This window comes from Protopterus annectens, chromosome 8.part0 (assembly GCF_019279795.1).
Source record: "Protopterus annectens isolate FY-2018-M chromosome 8.part0, PAN1.0, whole genome shotgun sequence".
NCBI lineage: Eukaryota > Metazoa > Chordata > Ceratodontiformes > Protopteridae > Protopterus > Protopterus annectens.
Genome location: NC_056741.1, coordinates 1,503,547,874 through 1,503,571,054, shown reverse-complemented (window position 1 = coordinate 1,503,571,054; position 23,181 = coordinate 1,503,547,874). Strand labels below are relative to the sequence as shown.

At 44.9% G+C, this 23,181-nt stretch overlaps 1 protein-coding gene across 1 annotated transcript in view; it reads right to left on the bottom strand.

Annotated features, from left to right (window-relative positions):
• TEX12 (testis expressed 12) overlaps window positions 1-23,181 on the bottom strand; it is a 169,827-nt gene that overhangs the window by 146,113 nt on the left and 533 nt on the right. The gene's annotated exons all lie outside the window — the stretch shown is intronic.

The following is a 23,181-nucleotide window of genomic DNA, read 5'->3' as shown; positions in this document are numbered from 1 at the left end:
GCACAAAGACTGGTAAATCTATAGATTGGTTAATATTGGTTTGAGATACAACCTTGGGAGAAAAGAAGGGTTAGTTCTTTACGATATCCTGTCCTTATGAAAAACCAAATAAGGTCAGCGAATACAGAGTGCTTGAATCTCGGAAACCCTTCTTGCAGAAGTGACAGCCAGTAAAATATAGTTTTCCACGTCAATAACTTCAAAGAACATGAAGCAGACGGTTCGAAGGAGGTAGTATCAAGGATGCTAACATTAAGTTTAGATCCCATTGCGGAGGAGGATGCTTTATAGGTGGTTTTAGGAGAAAAACTCCTCTCAAAAAGGCCTTGCATAATCTATGAGACATGATGTTATTGTCATGCAAGCCAACATGATACTTGGAAATGGCAGCCAGTTGTACTTTGACTGTAGATGACGAGGATCCCGAATGAAAAACCTCCGCTAGGAAATCTAAAACAGAATGTACAGGAGCAGTAAAGGATCAATATTTCTGGAGTTTGCCCAAATCGAAAACGCCGCCACTTGCTAGCATAAATAGTCCTAGTGGGCGACTTCAAAGAAGACACTAAAATGTCTCTGACTGAGTCAGAAATCATTGGTAGCCTGGCTAGGAAGGAAGTGGAGTAACCACGCAGTGAGGTTGAGAGAATGAATGGCCCGGTGCTGCTGACCCGACTGGTGGATCAAAAGATCCGGAACTGGGTCCAGATGCCAGGGCTGCACCAGAAGGTGACGATGCAGAGGCGGAAACCAAATTTGTCGAGGCCAAAAAGGAGCAATGAGGATCAATTTGGCTCTCAAAGCGGTGGCTTTCTGAATGACTTGTGGAATCAATGGAAAGGGAGGAAAAGCATAAAGAAGTCCCCGAGGCCAATCCTGGGTTAGAAGTCTCTCAGGGGTTGGCCTGGAAGGGAAATAGAGTGAAATAGTCTGGGCACTTGTTGTTTTGAGGGGTAGCAAAAGATCGCAACAAGGAGTGCCCCACTTCAGAAAAATCTGATCCACTACAGATTGATTGAGAGACCACTCGTGAGGCATCAGAATAGATCTGCTTAGCCTGTCCGCCAATAGGTTGGACCTGCCGGGATGTGCGTTGCTATCAGAAACCGCTGAGAAGAGATCGCCCATTGCCAAAGTCTGAGAGCTTCTCGACATAAGGGATAGGACCTGGTTCCGCCCTGTTTGTTGATGTACCAGACCACGGACATGTTGTCCGTCTGTACTGCAATAGTCCCCGTGGGAAGAAAGTCGTCGAGGGCTTGCAATGTTAAAAGCACTGCTCTCATCTCCAGGACATTTATGTGCAGATGGTATTCTATGGGTTGCCACGTCCGTGGACCATCCTGCCCTGATAATGCCCCCACCCGATTAGAGAGGCATCCGTGGTGACTGTGGCAACTGGAGGAGGGGAACAAAGGGTCGGCCCTGATGAAGAAGAGGGAAGATATCCACCAGCCCAGATGAGCCCTGCGACTGTGTTACTAAGATTTCGTGTCTCATCGGAAGATTGTGATCGACCACTGCATGAATAGCATCCACTGCAGGAGACGCATGTGAAAGCGAGCCAGTGGTAGAAGAACAATGGCCGCAGCCATTAGGCCTAGAACTTTCAGGACAAACCTGGCTTTGATCTTGTTGCTTTGTAACAGAAGCCGAACAAATTTTGGATGTCCAGAATTCTTTGATCTGTTAGTCTGGCTAACATTTTGACGGTATTTAACTCTGCCTATAAAGGTGATAGATTGGCAAGGCAGCAGAGAAGATTTTTTGAAATTTACTGAAATTCCCAGATTCTTGCAAAGCTGAAGGGTGTAGTCTCTGGACTGAAGAAGCTGACACTTGGTGGTGGCGGAGAGGAGCCAGTCGTCCAAATAAGGAAACACCTGGAATCCTAGACGTCTCAGGTGAGCTGTGACCACTGCCATGCATTTGGTAAACACTCTGGGGGCTGAAGTGAGGCCAAAGGGCAGGGCTCTGAATTGGTAATGACTGGTCCCTAGCCGAAAGCGGAGAAACCTCCTGGAGCGCCTGTGAATCTTTATGTGATAGTACGCATCCTGAAGGTCTATAGAGCACATCCAGTTGTCCTTGCCCAGAAAAGGCAGAATGGACTGAAGCGTGACCATCCGGAATCTTTCCTTTTTGACAAATCTGTTCAGATTGCTCAGGTCTAATATTGGTCTCCAATCTCCCGTCCTTTGGGGACCAAAAAGAATCTTGAGTAGACGCCGGATCCTACTTGGTCTGCCGGTACTGTCTGGATGGCTCTTTTTTCTAGGAGTTTTGAAACCTCCTGTTTTGCCAAATCCCTTTGACCGGGTGAGATGTCTGGAAGGGATTGTGGAGGTACGGGAAACCTTACGAAGGGGATCTTGTAACCCTCGGATATAATCGACTGTACCCACTTCTCTTGGGATAGGGATTGCCAGGCTACTGGGTACAGTGAAATCCTTCCCCGACTGCCTCCAAGGGTGGACAGTCGGGCAACACCTCAGGGATGCTGAAAGGGCTTCTCAGGAAGAGACTCCCTGTTGCCCTGGTTCTGAGGACCCCCCCCTGCCTCTAGGGCGTCTATTGTTACCCCTCTGCCTCTGGGGGTAAACTGACCACGTGTGTCCGGTGTAGCTCCTTGGGCTTTACGGAACCACATCTTCCCCTTTCTGACCCTTGGGATATGGTCTAGAAGGAGCGGAAAATTGGACTCCAACGGCAGAAAGAGTTTTACCGTCCTGCTCACACCTGGTCAAGGTATCCTTCACTTGAGGTCCGAACAAAGCCGAACCATCAAAGGGGTATTAGTGAAGGACGCCTTAAAGGGGTCCATAAAATTACACAGCCGCATCCAGGCTTGGCGTCTAAGAGCAACTCCTGTGCCTGCGGCCCTGCTCGCTCCATCGGCCGCATAAGATATGAGCCGCATGGAGGAGTTAGATATGGAATTCAGGATAGCAAGCTGTGAGGCAATCTTTTCCTGAGCCCCAGCAGCAGAAGGATCCTGGACTACTTCACCCAGTTCCTTGAGAATATCTCGTTGAAGCCTGGTGAAGTGACAAAGGTAATTCAGCGAACGCATAGCAAAGGTCGCTGAAGAAAACATCCACTTTCCATACCTGTCCATGGTCCTAGAATCCTTGTTAGAAGGATGGACAGGTACTGAAGGATCCGCCAGTTCCTTCTTAGTGGCCGCCACCACCATAGCATCCACAGAGACACCTTTGGAAAGGAACTGTTTATCCGATGGGGCCGTAATGAACTTGGATGGTCTTCTGGGGACAGGTTCCACAGAATCTGGAGCCACGCCTTCCGAGCCACTACCTGCATAAGTGGGTCGAAAGGCGGAGACACCCAGGAGGTGGAGGGTCGGGATCCAAAAGCCTCCAGGTATACCGACTCATCCTCGGAGGGATCAATGGCTGGCCAATTCCCCCTCTGTTTGAGGAGCTCAAGGATGTCTGAAAAAGAGACATCCTCAGAGGGGACCGTGGGAACCCTCCGACTCATCTAAGTCGGTATCAGATGTAGTAGACTCAGGGGAGTCTGTGTGTTTCCTCTTACACGTCCTCTTCCGAGGGGGTTCCCCTGCAGGGTCAGGAGAAACCTCGGAAGAGGAGGAAATTCCCAGTGGGGAAACCTGGGGCGATGGATCCCTGGGCCTGAGAGCAAGAGGCTGGCAAGAGGCATCTACAGGCACTGATGAGGGAGGAGCTAGAGGGATGGACCGTTGACCAGGCTCAGAGGCTAGGACACTCCTCATCACCTCAAAGGCTCCTCTCCCCGGGAGGCCAGAACATACCCGCTCCGAAGAGACAGGAATGGTCGGCTCCAAAGAGAGAAGGCTCCGAGGCGATGTCGGCGCCGAGCTTACCAAAGCCGAAGCCCGGAGAGGGAGAGCGGGGTCAGACAAGGGTCCGATGCCACTAGCCCCCTCGGAGCCGACAGTGGAAACCCGACGACCGGATCCCTCCAAGGAAGGTCTCAAGGAGGAGATCGGAGCCGAGGACGACGGAGCCGAAGGATGTATCGGTTCCGGCATCGAAACAGTCGCTGTCCCAAGAAGCTCCGGCTCCGAACTCTAGTGTGGAGTCGGAGGAGGAAGTTCAAGAATTGGGGTTATAGCCGAAGTCTGTTGAGACGGGCTATGGAGCATTTGGGCCAGTGCCTGAGACTTCAACAGCCTGCTTACCACCCTCTCCAAGTCGTGGTCAGACAGCCTGGAAGATCTCGAAGATCGGCTCCGATGGCTCCGCTCTGACAAAAGAGGAGATCCCGGAGCCGAGTGGATACTCAGAATAGAGGGGGACCAAGATCTCTTACGGGTCGAAGCCATCGGAGCCGAAGTCCCTTGAACTCCAGATGGAGCCGAGGATTTCTCGGCCCCGATGCTGGATACAGTGTCGGCTCCAGCCGGAGCCGACAAGGCCACAGCAGTCAGGGTATCGGAGCCAGCCGGCACCGAACCCACTACTTGAATCGAAGAAGTATCGACTCCAGCCAGAGCCGATATCAGCTCCGACGGAGCCAGAGCCACCGGAGGAGGCTTGGACACTGTAGCCTGAGCCTTCGGTGGCTTATGAGGTTTTCCTGACCCTGATTTAGGAGGAGAACCTTCAGGTTTAAGTAAACCTCGGAGGATGAGTTTATTCCTCCTTTCCTGCAGGACTCTCTGGCTAAAAGCATGACACAAAGCACAGGAGTCCTGCAGGTGCAAAGGCCCCAGGCAATAAACACAAGAAGTGTGACCGTCTGTCAGAGACATTTTCTGACAGCACTGGTCACACTTCTTGAAGCCTGAGACCTTGCCTTCTTTTGACATCCTTAGGGGGATAGACACAAACAGTCCCAAAAAACACACAAATTAATCCCTTACACAAACACACAGGAAGGGATAACCAAGGGGAACTAGGCCTGACTAAACTACTTTAGATTAAAACTTATAAAAGTTTATAAAAAGGTTGAAAAATAGGGAATAGGGTGGGCTGTAACTAATTACAGACTACACTAACACTAACAGGGAAAAATAAACCCCTAACTACACTTTTTCTTATTTGACTAAGAAAAAACTTACCTCAGCTGGCAAAGGAGACCTCTTTCGCTAAGCGGCAAACGAGATCTGAGGTAGTTCCGCCTTGCATCATGGGATATAGGGTTGCCTCGAGCTGGTAAAAGGAGTTCTCGAGCTAAAGCAAGTGCCGAGTCGGAGCCGAGGATCGGCTCCGAACCCATCCAGCAAGAATGAAGGCGAGATTGACAACTTAACATCAGTAATTTTTAAATCTGGGTATTCAGCAAAAATAAATACAGTTGAAAGCTATGCTACAGAGTAATGGTTGCATACTTGCTTTTATAGTTCAGATATGCATTCCGAAGTTCATACAACTGTATAATATAGCAACTAATCCATCTATAAGTGTTAAGGCTGCAATAACAGTGCTTTATATAATTATGCTTACTTACCACATACTTCTCACATCCCGGCTAATCGCTTCACATGGGACCTCATATTCAAGATCCTCTCTTCTTCAACTGTGTAAAAAGGGAAAAAGAAAAAAGCATTATGAATACCAGTTTTTACCATATTCAACTTGAATATTTAAGAGTACTAAATGAAATTCATACACACAATCACACATCTCTGGGGTGCTCCCTACCTGACCTCCCTGATCCACTGATCAAGGGTATCCCATTTTCTCCAGTGCAGGTCGTCAAAATGGTGATGACATTGCTCACCAATGCATGGGATACTGGTCACACTGGTAAGAGCCCTTGACAAACTATCCCAGGGTCTGGATTTATATTGCAAGCCTGCACAGTTTTCCTGTATCAGGCAGGTCCCATGATCCTTAACCAGGAACACAGTAAAGACCTTGGTCTCCTGGACATCCCAGCCCTGTGCTCTAAATTGCACACCCTCTACAACACATGACATGGCTGCACAAGTTCAAGCTCAATTTCTAAAGTGCAATTCCTGCCAATTCACCTTTAAATATCATGCTTTTCCACCAATTGCACTTATTGAGAATGCACACTGTCTGCATTTTGATACATTTGAAAAAGCTGCATGCCACTTACCATTGCACAAACAAGGTAAAACAAGTGCATTTCTATGGTTATTTCATTACAGTACCACTTTATTTGCATCAGCTGCACTGTCACAGCAGTATAAATAAGTTTTCATATCCTGGATTAAAACCCAGGACCACCTGCATTCCAGTCCAACACTCAATACATGTCACCACAGGATTTGTTACACGGGGGTCACGTATGTTACTATTCATTAAGTTGATGGTATGAGCGTAGCGCAGCCTCACTTACCAGGTTTGCAAGATGCACAGCAGTGCTCAGCAATAGCAATAGAAGGCATCCGGTTTCTATTTTTGGATGTCTGGGTCATGTCTGATACATGGGTGGCCCCGATGCACAAACAAGGTAAGCACAGACAAAATGCCACGACGCATCAAACAAACATGGCAAAAATAAAAAAAATAGGAGAAAAGCCAGACTATACAGCTATAACTAGTTCTGGCAGTTTTACCACCACTTATATTTTTGCAGTGTTCCACATAAAATTTGTGGCTTTGTAATAATCATTCAGGATGGAAGTCACTAAATAATGACAGACATTTTTGTTTCAGACTTCATAATCTTCAGAAGCTACATTCTAATGCATAGCCATTTATTCTGTCAACTTTCTCAGCCTTTGCCCCACTTTATTTAATAACTTTGTACAGACTTCATGCTCTAAGAGGTTGACAGGTATGCGGGGGGACCATCGGTGCTCTCCTGCACATGGATTCATTATCCGTGTTGCTCTATGAGGTTTTGCAGCCAGCCTTACTGGGATGCATCACAAAATTTCACTTAGGCATATCATGCATCATTAATATGCACTGCGTGTTGCCGAAAGCACATTGTGGCCATGTACATGGATACATTCTATGTAGGCTCTACACAGAGCCTACCTAGAGTTTATTAAATCCTTCCACATATTTTTACATTATGTGTTTTAAAACAATAGGCACAGGAAAATACAATATTTTGGAATAAGTATAACTAAATGTAACATGTCCCTCATTTTCTGATGGCAGACAAGGTTAGACTACTGCATAGCTTTCGGGTAAAATATATACAATAAACATCAGGATATTATTATTCCATAAATGCAATAGTATTCTAGTATTTACACATTTTCAATATAATTTCCTTTTACTAAAAAAGAAGTTATGTACTCACCATAACGTTCCATCTGAGTAGGTAACTTCATTTGGTCTGCAACCTGTGGGTATCGGATCCGTCCTCGGATCTGAGCCGGCAGCTTTACCTAGCTAAAAGATCCAAGCTCCTAGCTCCTCCCCTACCCATAATACCCTGCTACACACCCCCCATCCTCAGATCGAGTTTGCCTATAAAGACTCCACAAGACCCTCGAAAGAGGCCAGTAACCTAATGCCTAATAGAATGAGCAATCCTATCCCATGGTTAAGAAGCATGAGACTGGTTAGGGGGAATGGAGGGGGGGTTGGTTGCAGACAAATGAAGTTACCTACTCAGATGGAAAACTATGGTGAGTACATAACTTCTTTATCTGAAGTAGTTAACTTCATTTGGTCTGCAACCTGTGGGACAGAGTCCCCAGCAACCTAGAAACCTTGGGTGGCCCTCAAGGAAGAATATTCCGGAGCACTGTGGAGCCAAAGGAAGCCCTACTCCTGGATATCATATCCAATTTATAATGGGAAATGAATGTATGAGAGGAGGGCCAAGTAGCTGCTGAACATATGTCATCTATAGGGACTCTAGACCAGAACGATGCAGAGGTAGCTATGGATCGGGTTGAATGAGCATGGATTCCCAAAGGTACCGGTTTGTTTGAAGCTAAATAGGCTTGAATGATGCATTGTGAAATCCAGTTGGCTAATGTAAGTTTGGTAATAGGTTTACCTAAAGAAGACTTGGCAAAGGACACAAACAATTGATCAGACTTGTGGTTGGTTGAATGAGCATGGATTCCCAAAGGTACCGGTTTGTTTGAAGCTAAATAGGCTTGAATGATGCATTGTGAAATCCAGTTGGCTAATGTAAGTTTGGTAATAGGTTTACCTAAAGAAGACTTGGCAAAGGACACAAACAATTGATCAGACTTGTGGTTGGTTGCTGTCCTGTGCAAATAAAAACACAGTTATCTATGTACATCCAATTTGTGTAATGTGTATTCCCCTTTGTTCTGGAAATTGGGAAAAAGCACTGGCAGATTAATAGACTGATTAATATTCGACTCAGAAGCTACTTTGGGGAGGAAGGAAGGATTAGTTTTGAGAGAAACTCTGTCCTTATGAAATATCAGGTAAGGGGGTTTCATACAGAGGGCTTGAAGCTCAGACACTCTCCTGGCTGAAGTTATTGCAGTCAGGAAGGCTGTTTTCCAAGATAAAAATTTCAACTAAGCAGAAGCAGCCGGTTTGAAAGGAGGGCCCGTCAAAGCCTGTAGGACCAATGTTAAGTCCCATGGTGGGACCGCAGACTTAACTGGTGGTTTTAACAGAAAGGCGCCTTTTAAAAAGGTTTTGCAAATCCTGGTGGAAGCCAGTGATCCTACATCATCCCCAATGTGAAAATGAGAGATGGCTGCCAACTGTACTTTAACCGTAGATGCACTGGCTCCCTGATGAAAGATATGGGACAGAAAATCAAGAATCGTCGGAATAGGGACAGTAAAGGGGTCTAAGCCCCTGTCTTTGGCCCAGATGGAAAAACATTTCCATTTACTACTGTAGATTTTTCTGGTAGGTTTATGTGCTGCTACCAGAATAGCTTTCACTGGTGACGAGATACCAGGAGTCCTTGCAATCAGCGGAACTGGATCAACCAAGCCGTGAGCTTGAGGTCACCCAGGTTTGGGGGCTGTAATCCCGCAGGATGAGAAATTAGATCTGGAATGGGATCCAAGATCCAAGGAGGAACTACACTGTGAGACCGCAGGTAAGGGAACCAGATCTGGCGAGGCCAGAATAGGGCTATGAGGATTATCTTGCTCCCCAACCAATGGGCTTTTTGCAGGAACTTCGTCATGAGTGGAAGTGGGGGATTCGCATAAAGGAGACCGGTGGGCCAAGCATGAACCAGAGCATCTCTGGGGCTCTCCCCTATTGGGGGAATTAGAGCGAAAAATTCACTGCACTTTGTGTTTGACGGAGAAGCAAAAAGACCGCAGCAAGGTAGACCCCATTTGAGGAAGATTTGTTTTGCTACTAATGGGTTTAGAGACCACTCGTACGGTGTGAGGATCAAGTGACTTAGCTTGTCCGCTAGGATGTTGGTCCGGCCCAGAATGTGTGTTGCTACCAGAAAGTGGTTGGTGGAGATTGCCCATTCCCAAACTCTCATAGCCTCTCGGCAAAGGGGATAAGATCTGGTTCCTCCCTGTTTGTTGATGTACCAGACTACAGCCATGTTGTCTGTCTGAATTGTAATAGATCCCGGAGGAAGAAGGTCTTGTAGGGCTTGCAACGCCAGAAGCACCGCCCTCATCTCCAGAACATTGATATGCAGAACGGTCTCTGAGGGAGTCCATGTGCCTTGGACGGTTCTGCCCATAGCATGCCCCCCCCACCCAAGATGAGAAGCATCCGTGGTCAACGTGGCTTGGGGCTGAGGCATGACAAATGGTCTCCCCTCTCGCAACTCCTGAGAGTGAAGCCACCAGAGAAGGGAGTCCTTGCAAACCCTGCTCAAGGGAATTGGTGTGTTCAAGGGGTGCAGTAAAAGTGACCATTGGACCTGAAGAGTCCACTGAAGAATTATCATGCACAGTTGCGCAAAGGACGACAGACCGATGGATGCCACCATGGAGCCCAAAGCTCTCAGGACTAATTCCGCAGGTGGGGCTGGGGACTGGAGAATTGCCAAAACATGAAGAGACAAACTGCGCAACCTGTCTGTTGTTAGAAAGGCCTTGGAGTGGCGTGTATCTATCTTGGCCCCTATAAATTCCAGAACCTGCACAGGATGAAGGAACAATTTTTGAAGGTTTACAGTAATACCCAGATGCTGAGTAAGAGCCAGGGTATAATCCCTGGCAGAGCAGAGCTGATGCCTGGTGGAGGCCGTGAGGAGCCAGTCATCCAGGTACAGAAATACCCAAATGCCATGAAGTCTCAGGTGGACTGTGACCACTGCCATGACCTTGGTGAACACTCTGGGGGCTGAGGTGAGGCCGAACGGAAGAGCCCTGAACTGATAGTGACTGGCTCCCAGCTGAAAGTGGAGGAACCTCCTGGATCATCTGTCCATTAGAATGTGGTAGTACGCATCCTTGAGGTCTATGGAGCACATCCAGTCATTCTCCTGTAGGAAGGGGAGAATAGATTGCAGAGTGACCATCCAGAATTTCTCTTTGGGAATGAACAGGTTTAGAGATGAGAGGTCTAGGATAGGCCTCAGGTCCCCCATCTTTTTAGCACTAAAAAGAACCTGGAGTAATTTCCCAATCCGGACTGGCCTGGGGGGACATGCTGGATGGCTCTCTTTTCTAATAGGTTCGAAATTTCTGAAGCTGTCACCTCCCTTTGATCGAGTGGGACATCGGGGAGGCGTTTCATAGGAGGGGGAAGACACAGAAAAGGGATGGAATAACATCTGGATATAATTTGGAGCACCCACCGGTCCGTAGTAATGGAATCCCAAATTTGGAGATGCTCCAACAGATGCCCCCCGACTGCCTCCAGAGAGGGATAGTTGGGTAAGCCCTCAGGGCTGTTGCGCGGGCCTCTCCGAGAAAGGTTCTTGAGACCCAAGATTCCTTGGCCCCCCTCTGCCTCTGGGCCGGCGTCCACCTTGTCCTTCTCTGCCTCTGAAGGATGAGGGGTCCGAAGCGGGACGGGACTGCTGTGATTTCCAGAACCACATCTTCTTTTGTCCCCTCTGGTTCCTCGAGAAGGACTTTTGGGGATTAGAGAAGCAGATTTCAACGGCAGACAACATCTTCCCATCTTTCTTGCTTTGGACCAGCGTGTCATGGACGGTCTTGCCAAAGAGCATAGAACCGTCAAAGGGCGTGTTTGCGAAGGATGCCTTGAAGGGTTCCACAAAATCACAAAGGCGGAGCCAGGCATGGTACCGCAGAGCGATGTCTGCTCCGCTGGCTCTAGCCGTTCCCTCCGTGGCATGGGAGAGTAGCTGCATAGATGTGTTAGTAATAGATTTCAGAGTGGCCATGTGAGTCGAGAAGGTGCGTTTGTCCTCGGCCACCATGGACTCCGGGTGGGGCTCCAGTGTATTCCTTAATCAAGTCTCGCTGGAGTCTGATGATGTGTGCCATATAGTTCAGTGCCCTTACAGAGAAGATAGCTGAAGCAAACATCCGCTTTCCAATGCGGTCCAACGTCCGAGATTCCTTATCTGGAAGGTGGACCAAGGAACTCTCCCACGATAGTTCCTTCTTGGTGGCAGCCACCACCATCATGGCATCCACTGGAGAACCTTTAGACCATGCCAGCCTATCAGAAGGGGGACTAAGTATCTTGTCTGACCTTCTGGGAATTGGCTCCCCGGTGTCCGGCTCCTTCCAAGCCCTGGTGGTAATTAAGTCCACCAGGGGGTCAGCCGGGGGGGGACACCCAAGAAGTAGACGGGCCTGCATCAAACGCATCCAGGAACACAGCCTTGTCCGAGGAAGGTTTTTGGGCAGACCACCCTCCCCTGATTCGCAACATCTCCATGATGTCTCCAAAGGAGACATCCTCAGGGGATGACCTTGGGGAACCTTCCCCTTCCTCCAAGTCTGTGTCCTCTGTGAGGGAGTCAGGGGAGTCCAGGTGCCTCCTTTTGCACTTTCATTTTTGAGGAACCTCCTCAGTGGGGCTATCCAAGGAGGGCTCACCCACAGGGTCTTGTTCCTCTAAGGGAACCAACTGGAGCGCCGATGCAGTCTGTCCCTGTGGCCAGATGACGGAGGACAGGCCCAAATGCACAGGGGTGACAGATGGATCCACAGCCCGGACCGGGGATCTGGAAGTCCTCGACAGCACCCTCTCCACTACATCAAACGCCGAGGGCGAACCGCTCTCCCCTGGCTCTGAGAGCAGCCCTCTCGGCTCTGATGCAGGGATTGACATCAGAGCCGAAGCGGTTGGACCTGAGAGGGAAGTGTGCTCCGACCTAAATGGCGCCAAAGACACAGTTCCCCCCACAGATCCGACGCTCGGCTCTCGGCCCCAAGAGCTAGGATCCGACACGCTCGATAGTCGGCGTCGAAGTAATCAAGACTGTTGGTGCCGACGGTTCCCCGGGTCCGAAACGGCACGGATCCAAAGACTTCGAAACTATAAACCAGATCGGAGAAGGAGCAATCGGGGTAAAGAAAGGGGCCGAGCTCCCCCTGGAGGGGGCGAGGCTGAAGCACCCCCATCTGCATTTGAGCCTGCAGGAAACGACGCATCATCCGGTTCAACTCAGCATCGGACAAGCTTCTGGTGGATCTGGAGGAGGTCGTAGAGGCGAGCCTGGAGGGCCACCTCGAGGACATCGAGGGAGACCAGTACTCCTCTTCTGGCTCCGGGGAAAAGCAAGGAGAACAGAGCCGAGAATGAGGAGAACCAGAGGCCCTCTTAGCGGGACTAGCTACCTTTGCTGGCAGGGCTGAGGGATGAGACTCAGCCCGCCTTTTATGCCTGTGCCGGTCCTTATCTCTCCTTTTCACTTTAGAAGAGGAAGAAGAGTCCCCCTCACCCTGAAAAGCAGAGGGAGCTTGAGTCCCCAACAAGGAAGGGGGATTGGAATGCACTGAAGCAGCAGCCGCGACCAGTGCCTTAGAGCGAGAAGAGGAAGAAGAATCCGGGGGCAACAATCCCGCCAGGATTAGCTTGTTCCTCCTATCCCTGATAGCCCAGGGGTTGAAAGCCACACAAACCTGGCAGCTGGTGGATAAATGGGCCACCCCCAGGCAAATAACGCACTAAGTGTCGCCATCAGCTGGGGACAGCTTATCACCACACTCTGTGTATTTAGAAAAAATGGCTTTAGGCCCTTCAGCCATTACACCACACACTCACACACTAGGGGGAGGGGATGAAACAAATCTGGAGTAAATTTACCACAAAAAAATTAAACTAAATATACTAGTCGATAAAGGGGGCTAAACCATACACACACACCAAAGAAATTTTAGAAAAAAACTATTTTAAAAAGGTTTTTATAAAACTGGAAATTTCTCACCCACGCCTAAGAGCTCGTCTCCAGAAGCTGCTATAAGCCGCGGCAAACTAGATCTGAGGATGGGGGCTGTGTAGCAGGGGATTATGGGTAGGGGAGGAGCTAGGAGCTTGGATCTTTTAGCTAGGTAAAGCTGCCGGCTTGGATCCGAGGACGGATCCGATACCCACAGGTTGCAGACCAAATGAAGTTAACTACTTCAGATCATTGCATAAACCACCAACAAGAGGAAACAAAATCGAAACAGCTCACAATAAGGCTCCAAATTCCAAATTTTTTAAAGAAAATAAACTATTTACAGCTTTGGAATTTGGAGCTTTATTGTGAGCTGTTTCGATTTTGTTTCCTAGATGATGGTTTCTATTCTGACCTTTGTGCTTGAACTGGTGGTTGGTTTTGTGACATTTTCTTTCGTTACTTCAGATCATTAAATTAAATGACAGAAGGGCTTGCACAGATAAAACATTGACTGAACCAATGACTATCTCATATTTATTACTGCCAATAAATGAAATTACCTTATAATGTCGGTGAAACAAGGGGACAGGGTAGAAAAGGGTAGACCTGACCCGCACAGTACTCAGGAGTCAGTCTTAAATGTAGTTCATCTTTAATTTTTAATAAACAGCAGGCTTGCTCTGCAGAAAAAAAGTATGCTCTATTTATCACAATGATAATAAATGTCTTTTATGAGTCAAAACAGACTTGAAAAAAGTGTAGCCCATATAGAAGGATAAAGAGTTCCATGGAGAAAGAATCTGGCATGTTAATCTTTGTTCTGTAACTTTGAATTCATTGTTTCCTGGTATAATTTATGAACTTTTAGGAAGACATTGGCTTTCAAAAATATTGGCTTGTTTAAACAGTGTTTCCTGAATAGTAGGTAGTTCACTAGTGCTCTGCTTAGTGTTATTTTAAGTGATTGGTTCTCCAGTTCAGTTCTCAACTCGTGTGACTTCTGACTGAAGTCTTTGAGTCCAGGTTTTCTCCCACATCCCAAAGACATGCTGTTGTTGAAAATATGAGCCCACAAACTGACCACAAAGATGGATGTTCTGTTTGTTACTAATTTCTATCCACGTTGTTCCCACTCAGTGCCAGGGTAGGCTTCAGCCACCCCCATGGCCTAATCAGAAAGAAAGAATAAGTGAATGAATTCCCTAAGTAGTCTTCTCTGAAGGTATACACTACTGGCTGTCATTTACAAGATGAAAAAACAAAACTTTAAAGTACAGCATATGCAACAGCCAGTCTTATTCATAACCCTTTTAACTTTGGAAAATGTTTTTTAACCTTCTACATACTTCACTGCCCTGAACTGCAGGTGTGTGTGTGTGTGTGTGTGTGTGTGTGTGTATATATATATATATATATATATATATATATATATATATATATATATATATACATATATCAGTTTTGTGACCACTAGTTGCTGCACACATCTTAGCAAAATTAACTCACTGAAAGATATCTTCTCAAAAGATTGTTTTTGTTAAGTCAAAAAAAAATGTTTCCTGCAGGAGGTACACACCCCTACACACAGGCATTACCCTTTGCAGATCCGCAGTTTCATATAATCAAATCCAATGGTATTTTAGGACAAATGGCATTTCCCCATTGCAGCAATCTCACAGTACTAGAACAATCATAGTTGTACCATGAACACACACACAAGAAAGCAATGCTTTTCATAATTTTACAAATTAGAAAAAAAAAGTTATGCAGTTAACATGATGGTAGAGGTACAACAGGCAAGTTCATCCTCCTCAACAACAAGACTAATGCTGCAGGTTTGAGGACCACTCAGCAGGAAGAAAAGAATTCCCAGGCTGTATGATACCCCCCTCCTACAAACACACACACACACACACACACACACACACACACACACACACACACACACACACACACATACACACACACACACAACGCACCATGGTACCAATGTTCTCCAGAACATCAGCATAATGCACTGAAAAGTGTTTACAAATCTGAATGAAGAAGAGGTAATAAAACAAATAAACTAAAAAACTCTTGAGTAGCTATGGTAGAGGCAGGGGAAAGTGGGTGAATATTTTGTGGAGGATGGATTTATCTCTTAAGATCTATCAATATAGGAAGTATACAAATATCAGAGCTATGTCAGATGATGGAGTTTTCAGAAACTCGAAATTCATACGGATGAGACCATGTGATCAAATTTCCGAAAACCCGAACATAAAAAAACACTTATGCAGGAAGGCTTCACCCCCCACACCCCCCTGAAAATTATATTTACTAACTCCAAAATCGCACTACAGTAAAGAAAATGGTAAATTTCCCAATTCTTGGTGTACCACGATCCTCATTCAAAAGCTTCAAGTTTTCAAAAAGTCGATCATATGGTCTCGACGATATGAATTTTGAGTTTCTGAAAACTCGATCAACTGATAGGGATCCACAAATATCATATCTGATAAAAAGATGTCTATCATCTATAACATCAGGACAGAGTCAAAAACAAATCCTCTTAAGCATCCCCCAGATAACAGTGGCTCAAATGAAGACCTACACCTGGACATCACATCCAGCTTATAGTGTGGAGTAAGGCCTTAAGTAATCTAGTAAGAGACTTCCCATGCTTATCATGAGAAAAGTAGATGCATTTGGGCAACTTAAGTATACATATTTTTTGTCTAAGCTTAACAAGAGAAAATGAAACACATATGTCATTATGGATAACTATCATTTTCTCAAAATAAAAAAATTGTGTTGCCCGTGCACTTTCATAAAACAGAGCTGATATTCTTCCTTGATTAGTATACTCAGGGAGGAACACAGAAAACTGAGTGTGGTGGTTAGGGTGTGTCTCTGTGACTTCAGTAGATATGGATGGGGGGGTCAAGTTTCAGAATGACCCTATCCATATGGAATACTGAGTATGGAGAATCAACTGAAAGGGCATGTATCTCAGGCATACTTCTGGTAGCTGTGACTGCCACAAAAAGTAACAAATTTCAAGAAAAATACTTCAACTCAGATGAATCTGTGGGCTCAAATGAATAAATTGAGCTTCTCCACCATAATGTAAAAATCTCAAGGGGAAGATCATCCCAAACAAGAGGTTTTAGAATGAAAATTCCCTTTAAAAATAACGTGTGTACCTTGAGTGAAGAAAAGGAAAGAGTCTAGTCCCACATGGAAATTCAAAATGACCACAAGATAGACTTTGACAGAAGCGTATCTCAGTCCTCAATCAAAGATTTCAAAAAGGTAAACTAATAAAGAGGGGAAAGGAGCTGGAAAGGAATTTGTTCCTCTATCCACTGCTCACTGGAAGTAACTTATTTGCTTGCCTTTATATGTCTTTTAACTATATGGCCTGTGGAAAGATGAGATTAGATGAACTACTCAGGCACAAAAGGATAGGTTACTGGCAACTACTGAAACTGGAGAAGCCAAGCCATGAGACTGAAGGAATGAATGTCCAAGTATGATTTGCCTGAGGAATAGGTTAAAGGGGCTTTGTTGGGGAGTCACTATATAGACTTCTGTTGAAAGCAGAGTTAAATTAATGGGAGCAGTAACTACTAAGGCCATTTTGGAGCTATCAAATGTACTTGTTCCATATGTACCTTGGCTTTCTGCATAGATCACATGATAACAAGGAAATGGGGGTAATGTGCAGGGGGGCCATATCTGGATGAGGGTATCCTTGGAGCACCTTCCCAGTGAAAAAATCATGGGACATCATTGCTGCATTTGCTATTAGCTGGAGATGCAAAAAAAGTTGAGTGGAATAGTTTGTGACTCACCAAAAGGCTGAGGAACTACTTGTAGGGCCAGGTGTTGGAATCAAGAACCCTACTGACACTGAAGAAAAAACACCAGCTCCTTCAACATAAGAGGAATCACTGACTTTGAAAGCATTGACACTGTACTATACAGTGTCAAAATACCATAATATTCAGCAGTGAAACTGTCTCCAATATCAGGGGTGGCAGAGTAGGGATGAGGATAACAACATAGAGACAGGGACTGGCTTAAAATATGTGGCCAGGAAGAAAAGGGCATGCAATGCAGGTAGATCACTACCAAAGACAACCAAAAACAAATGTAAAATATCACTGTTAAGTGAAAACAAACTGTTTCACTTTGGGTGAAGTACAAATCACTCACTGTTAATGAACCAGGCTTTGTGAATGATTCACTGTTTAATAAAACAAACCATAAACACTTTTGTCTCAGATATAAAACCACAAGAATTCACGAGACACTGTGTAACAGAGAAACCAGGATTTAAAACCTACTAAAGATCATATGACCAAATTGTGCCAAAAAAATAAAAGAAACAGTCATTTTTAAAGTCACGTATATACAAATTTTAGACTGCAAGACCTTCCGGCTAATTAAAAGTATGGTGGTCAAAGTTCAGATTACTATCAGCCTGAGTACCCAGCTCACATACCACTAGGTCTACTCTTGCAGTTTCTGTCTATATTGTAATTAGCCAGGGTATTTGCGTTCCCAAAGGGAAAATTTATACATTTTTTTTTTTTTTGCATTTAGTTTCAATCCATGGCTCTGGCATCAGTCATTTGTCTGCATTAATCCTTTCTGCAGTATATCAGTATAATTTGGGAATTCATTGATTGGCCCCAGTTTGAATTCATCCACAAACTTAGTTAGCCAAAGACTGTCTATGTTTACCTTGACTTCTGAGAAATAAATACCAAACAGAAGAATGCCTAGTACAGAACCCTGTGGTACATCACTGGTGACTGGTTTCTTGTTAGATGTGAATTCACCCACGTTGACAGTATGTGTCCTGTCAGTGAGCCATTTGGCTACCCACCTGGTGGCACAGGAGTTTATGCCCAGTTGAGAGAGTTTCTCTATAATACTTGAGTGGAGAATTGTGTCAAATGCCTGGCCAGTTAAGGTAGGCTGTATACACAGTCTCTCCCTCATCCATGGCTTTGGTGACCTGCTAGAAGAAGTCAACTAAATTTAACAGATATGATCTACCCTTAATGAATCCAAACTGGATCAGGCCCAGAGTCTGGAGATTACCTATGTCCTTGCTGATAAGGTCCATGATGATTCTTTCCATGGCCTCACAGATGAGGCTAGTCAGGCTTATGAGTCTATAATTCCCTGGGTCGGTTGATGGCCCCACCTTAGTGCAGGGGATGACTGTTTCTGTCCTCCATTCTGACAGAACATAGCCTGACTGGAGGCTGTGGTTAAATAGGGATCTAAGTGGGTCTGCTAGGTCATGCTTTAAGTTATTTAAAAGGCAACCTGTGATGTTGTCAGGTCCCATTGATGCCATTTTTTTATCATTAGAAAACGCAGAGATGACCTGCTGTCTTGAGATTACAGGCTGAAGAATGGTGGCAGATACACTACAAGGGAAGACTGCTGGAGAGAGGAGGGTGAAGTTTGATCCAAATCTGTCAGCTAGCATGTTGGCTACTTCCTCCAGTTGAGTATGGGTAGTGCCATCCACAACCAGCTCTGCACATAGTTGGGTATTCCCCTTAAGATTTTGGACATAGTTAAAAAATGCTTTGTGATTTTCCTTGGCTAGGTAGGCTATTTTTGCTTCATAATTATCTTTTCAGGACTTCACCACATCTCTGATTTGTTTGTTTAGACTAGTGAGGGATTCCTTCTTCTGCTGAGCTTGTTCCCACTTATTTTTGGACAAGAGTTTCTTTCTTTTATTGTATAGCCTGTTTATAGAATCATAGGATCATAGGCTCATAGGAGATTACTTGGCTATCAACCAGGAGATAATTTCAAACCTAGCCATTTCATCCCAATGTAATGCCATACAAATGCTAGTTAATACCCAAGATTGCATTTAGTAATGATTGCCCATGTCCAGGAGGGTTGTGGGTGCTATTCCTAGTAAGAATTTACGGTGTCCCATCCACTCTTCCGGGTTCCTTTTGAACAGTGTCATAGAGGTAAACACTGGAGTGTGTGGGATTAGAACCTTGGCTCATATGTACTCTGACCATGAACTTGCACCTGATGCCACAGAAAAAGCTATTGCCACAGAAAAAGCTATACCAGGAGTCCACCAGGGTGGCTTGTTTTTCTCGCAAGACCTGGGTTTAAGCTGGTCCATTATTGCTAATTCTATACATCTGCTTAAGTGGCTATACAGGGAATTGGTGTACACCACTGCATAGGATTCTGTGTTTTCTGGATTCGGGGGAGCTTTGAAATTTCTTATGACATCGTTAATTTGCCTTGGAGAAATTCGTTAGCATTTTTGAGCTTAATGGGATATCTGGCCTTATATTTATTTCAAAGGAGACCATTTTGTGGTCCGATCTTACCAAGGAGGCCATAATACAGTGGGTCTGCAATGCTCTTGCATGTTAAAGATTAATATGTCTAGGATTTTTGAGCCCGTAGTGGGTGTGCCAACCAGCTATTCCACAGCATTTGTATTAACAAAGTCCAAGAACCTCTGTGACTGCATGTTGATGGTCATGTACGTTCACCACTCAATGGTAGGATAGTCAAAATCATCCATGAGTAAGGTATTGGGCTGCATGGTGAGTGACTCTATTAAGTCCAGGTATGCAGTATGTTTTTTTCTAATTCATGGTGGTGGACCTATAGCTAGCACTGATGTGGTAGGGGATTTTGATGTGGTGAGTTGGACATGGACTATCTCAAGAGAGTCATACCGTTTGACCAGTGTTGAGGTTTACTTATCCTCTATGAAGATGTATACGCCTCCTCCTTTGGTACTTTCTTGCTCAGTTGGTGGCCTGAACATATGGAAGGTGTTGTAGCCTTGCATGGCAAGGGTGCCTTCCATGGTTTTGCACCATGTCTCAGTGACTGCACAGATATCAGCAATTTCCAAGGTAAGAAGCGCTTCTAGAGAGTGCATCTTCTTGTTTAGACTCCTAGCATTAATCAGCAGTACCTTGAGCTTATCAAGAGAAGATTGTATTACATTTGGAGGTTGGTTGCTTTGCAACTACCTAAAAAGGTACTATAGGGGTGGCTAAAGCCTTTTCCAGTATCCAAAAGCCTAGTGGAGACAAGTGCAGACCATCTCTGGCAAAACAGCATGGCCTTTCAGTCATGTTCTCCCAAGCTGCTAAATATTGGATTCCTTTGGAATGACACCTAAAGTTAAGCCAATTGCTAAAGTCAATCATTTTTTGTTATTTTTATTGTGATATCATCCTTGGTGAAGGTAGACTGCTGCTCATGGCTATGCTTACACCTGCCTGTGACACATAATCTGAGAGCTCAATCATGTCTCTCTTCATATAGTCCAGGGAGGTACATCTCAGGCCATTCACATACAGATGGACTAATACAATCATACTGGTACTTGCGGTTGAGTGACTTGAGTGCTTGTGTGATCTGACGGATCCTGGCACCTGGCAGGAGGTAACTGTAACCTTCTCCTTATCCAGCCTGGTGATGAGGCCATCTGTGTGTCTCACTATAGAGTCTTTTATGACCAGTATGTTAGGTTTTGGGGTGTTTTGCCTTATGGGATTATTTGTTGAGACATTGGTGTGTCTATTATTATGTGTTGTGGCTGTTGTTTGATTTGTTGTGTGTATATGTGGTTTCTGAAGGCAGAGTTAGGGAGGCCTCTGAATTTTTGGTAAGTTACTAGTGAGTATCTCCACATATGTGGGCTTATGTGTCAAATCCTTATTTAGTGTGGGAAGTGATGTGTGTGTGCTGACAACCTGTTTGGCATTCAATTTGTTGGTCTATGAGTGTCTTGCCTCTATTTTCATAGTATAACTATGTCTGTCACATATATTTATTTCAGGATTAAGTGATTGTCAGTATACATAAGACAATTGCTATATTGCCTCAGGATGCCCATATCCATCAGGCTGGCCACAGAGATGGTAGGAAACTGCCCATCCATGATATCAGATTCTTACTGTGGGTTTTAACTGGGAAAGTAATGGGTTAATTACATTGGACTGTACTGGTTGCACAGACACTATGAGTGGGCATATACTTTGTGTAGATTAAGGTTAACCAACAGAGCGATGCTGTTCAGCACGCAATTTAGTTACTCCTAGAGCAGCAGGATACAAGGTATGGTCTCAGTGATAGTTATTCTAGGGAAATTTTATCTTCAAGGCGTTTGCATCTATATAGGTCACTAATAACTGCTGCTGCTTATATACAGGTGAAAAGGAACAGGTTTTACGCTAACTACCAATCAGTAAAGCACACAATAAGCCTTCCACCAGTAATTCCCGACTCAAGATAGGTTTATATCAGCATACTTCTGCCACAAAAGAAGAAAAACCTTCTTAATGTAAAATGGTTAGTTTGGAGCCCAAGTGTAAGAAGACCACACAATCTAGATACAACAGCCCTGACTACCTGATACAGTGTAATAAGTACTTAAAGCTGGAGTAGAGCAGTACATTTTTTTATATATTTTAAAGTGCAGCAAATACTGTAAATATCATAGGAAAGTAATTAAATGCAATCACAGTTATCAACAGAAATGCAAAATAATATTTATTTTCATATTTTAGTAGAGGATTGCCTTAGCTGTAAGCATATTTACTGGATCTTTCTGGCATAGTCGCCAAACTACGAGTAGCTCTGAGCAATTAAGCCAAAACTCACGCAAATGCAAGGCTTATATACAGGTAAAACGGAATAGGTTTTAAGCTAACTACCAATCAGGAAAGCACACAGTAAGCCCACAGTAGTAAATGACAGCACTGTGCAAACTCAGTCATACACAAGGGATTTTGTAGTTGCACTATATAGTAAGACAACCCCAACACCTTCTATAACGGTATTATTTAAAAACAGTAAGACAATTTTTAAATAATCTTCTTTCGGCTTTTCCCGGTTAGTGGTCGCCACAGCAGATCACCTGTCTGCTCATGATTGACAGTGGAGTTTTATGGTGTCGAGTTGCCAGCCCGGCATCCAACCTTCCACGGAAGGCACACTCATGCACGTACTCATGTCTAGGGCCAATTTGGAGTATCCAATCCACCTACAGCATGTCTTTGGGATGTGGGAGGAAACCGGAGGACCCAGAGAAAGCCCATGTGACCACAGGGAGGACATGCAAACTCCGCATAAAAGGCACCCCAGCCAAGAATTGAACTGGAGAACCTCTTGCTGTGAGGCGGCAATGCGAACCACTGCACCACCATAATGCTACTGCAAAAGTGAGGAAAAAAAATAACACTTCAATGCAGTAGCAATAAATATCCCTGAACACTCTAATCAGTAAAAAGAGTCTGAACAGCAAAGCAATTAAATAATATGGTGCCCTTATATAAAAAAGAAGTAATTTCTTTTTTTCTTAATAAAGCCAACGGATAATAGCAATATATCACATTCAGGTGTGGGTAATGTAGGTTTCCCCACAGCTGGGGCTCTGTCTGGTCACCCAGGCATTCACTTAGTGAACAAAGCACACTAGCCACAGATAAAAACCTGTATTACCCACAATATGATATATCACTGAACTGATTTACATAACGGATGATATAAATCGTGCATAATTAATGCGAATACAGAGTCCTCATTCAGTAACATGACATCCTTCTGGAAGCCTGCACAAAATGAAGTGCCTAAAATTATACATGGGTTTATTATATGAAGTCTTGTTTTATTAACTTGTTTTAATTATCATCAGTTTGAAGACTAAGGGGCAAACGCTCTACCCAGGGATTACTAGTAGCCAGTTCAGCGTCATTTATCAAATATAACCATCACCTACCACTACCACAGTTTATTTAAAACGCTGATAGCAGACTCTTTCAACCCGCCAATATCTGTCGGTCTCCCTACCCCTTATGCTGATATCGCTCTCGCTCACTGTCTCTACTTCTCTTCGTGAGCGCACACAGGTATATTATTATGCGGATGTATGTTAATAACTAGCTAGAGATATATCTAAGTTATATCTACATATGTGTGCGTTTAAAGTGGCCCAAATCATGT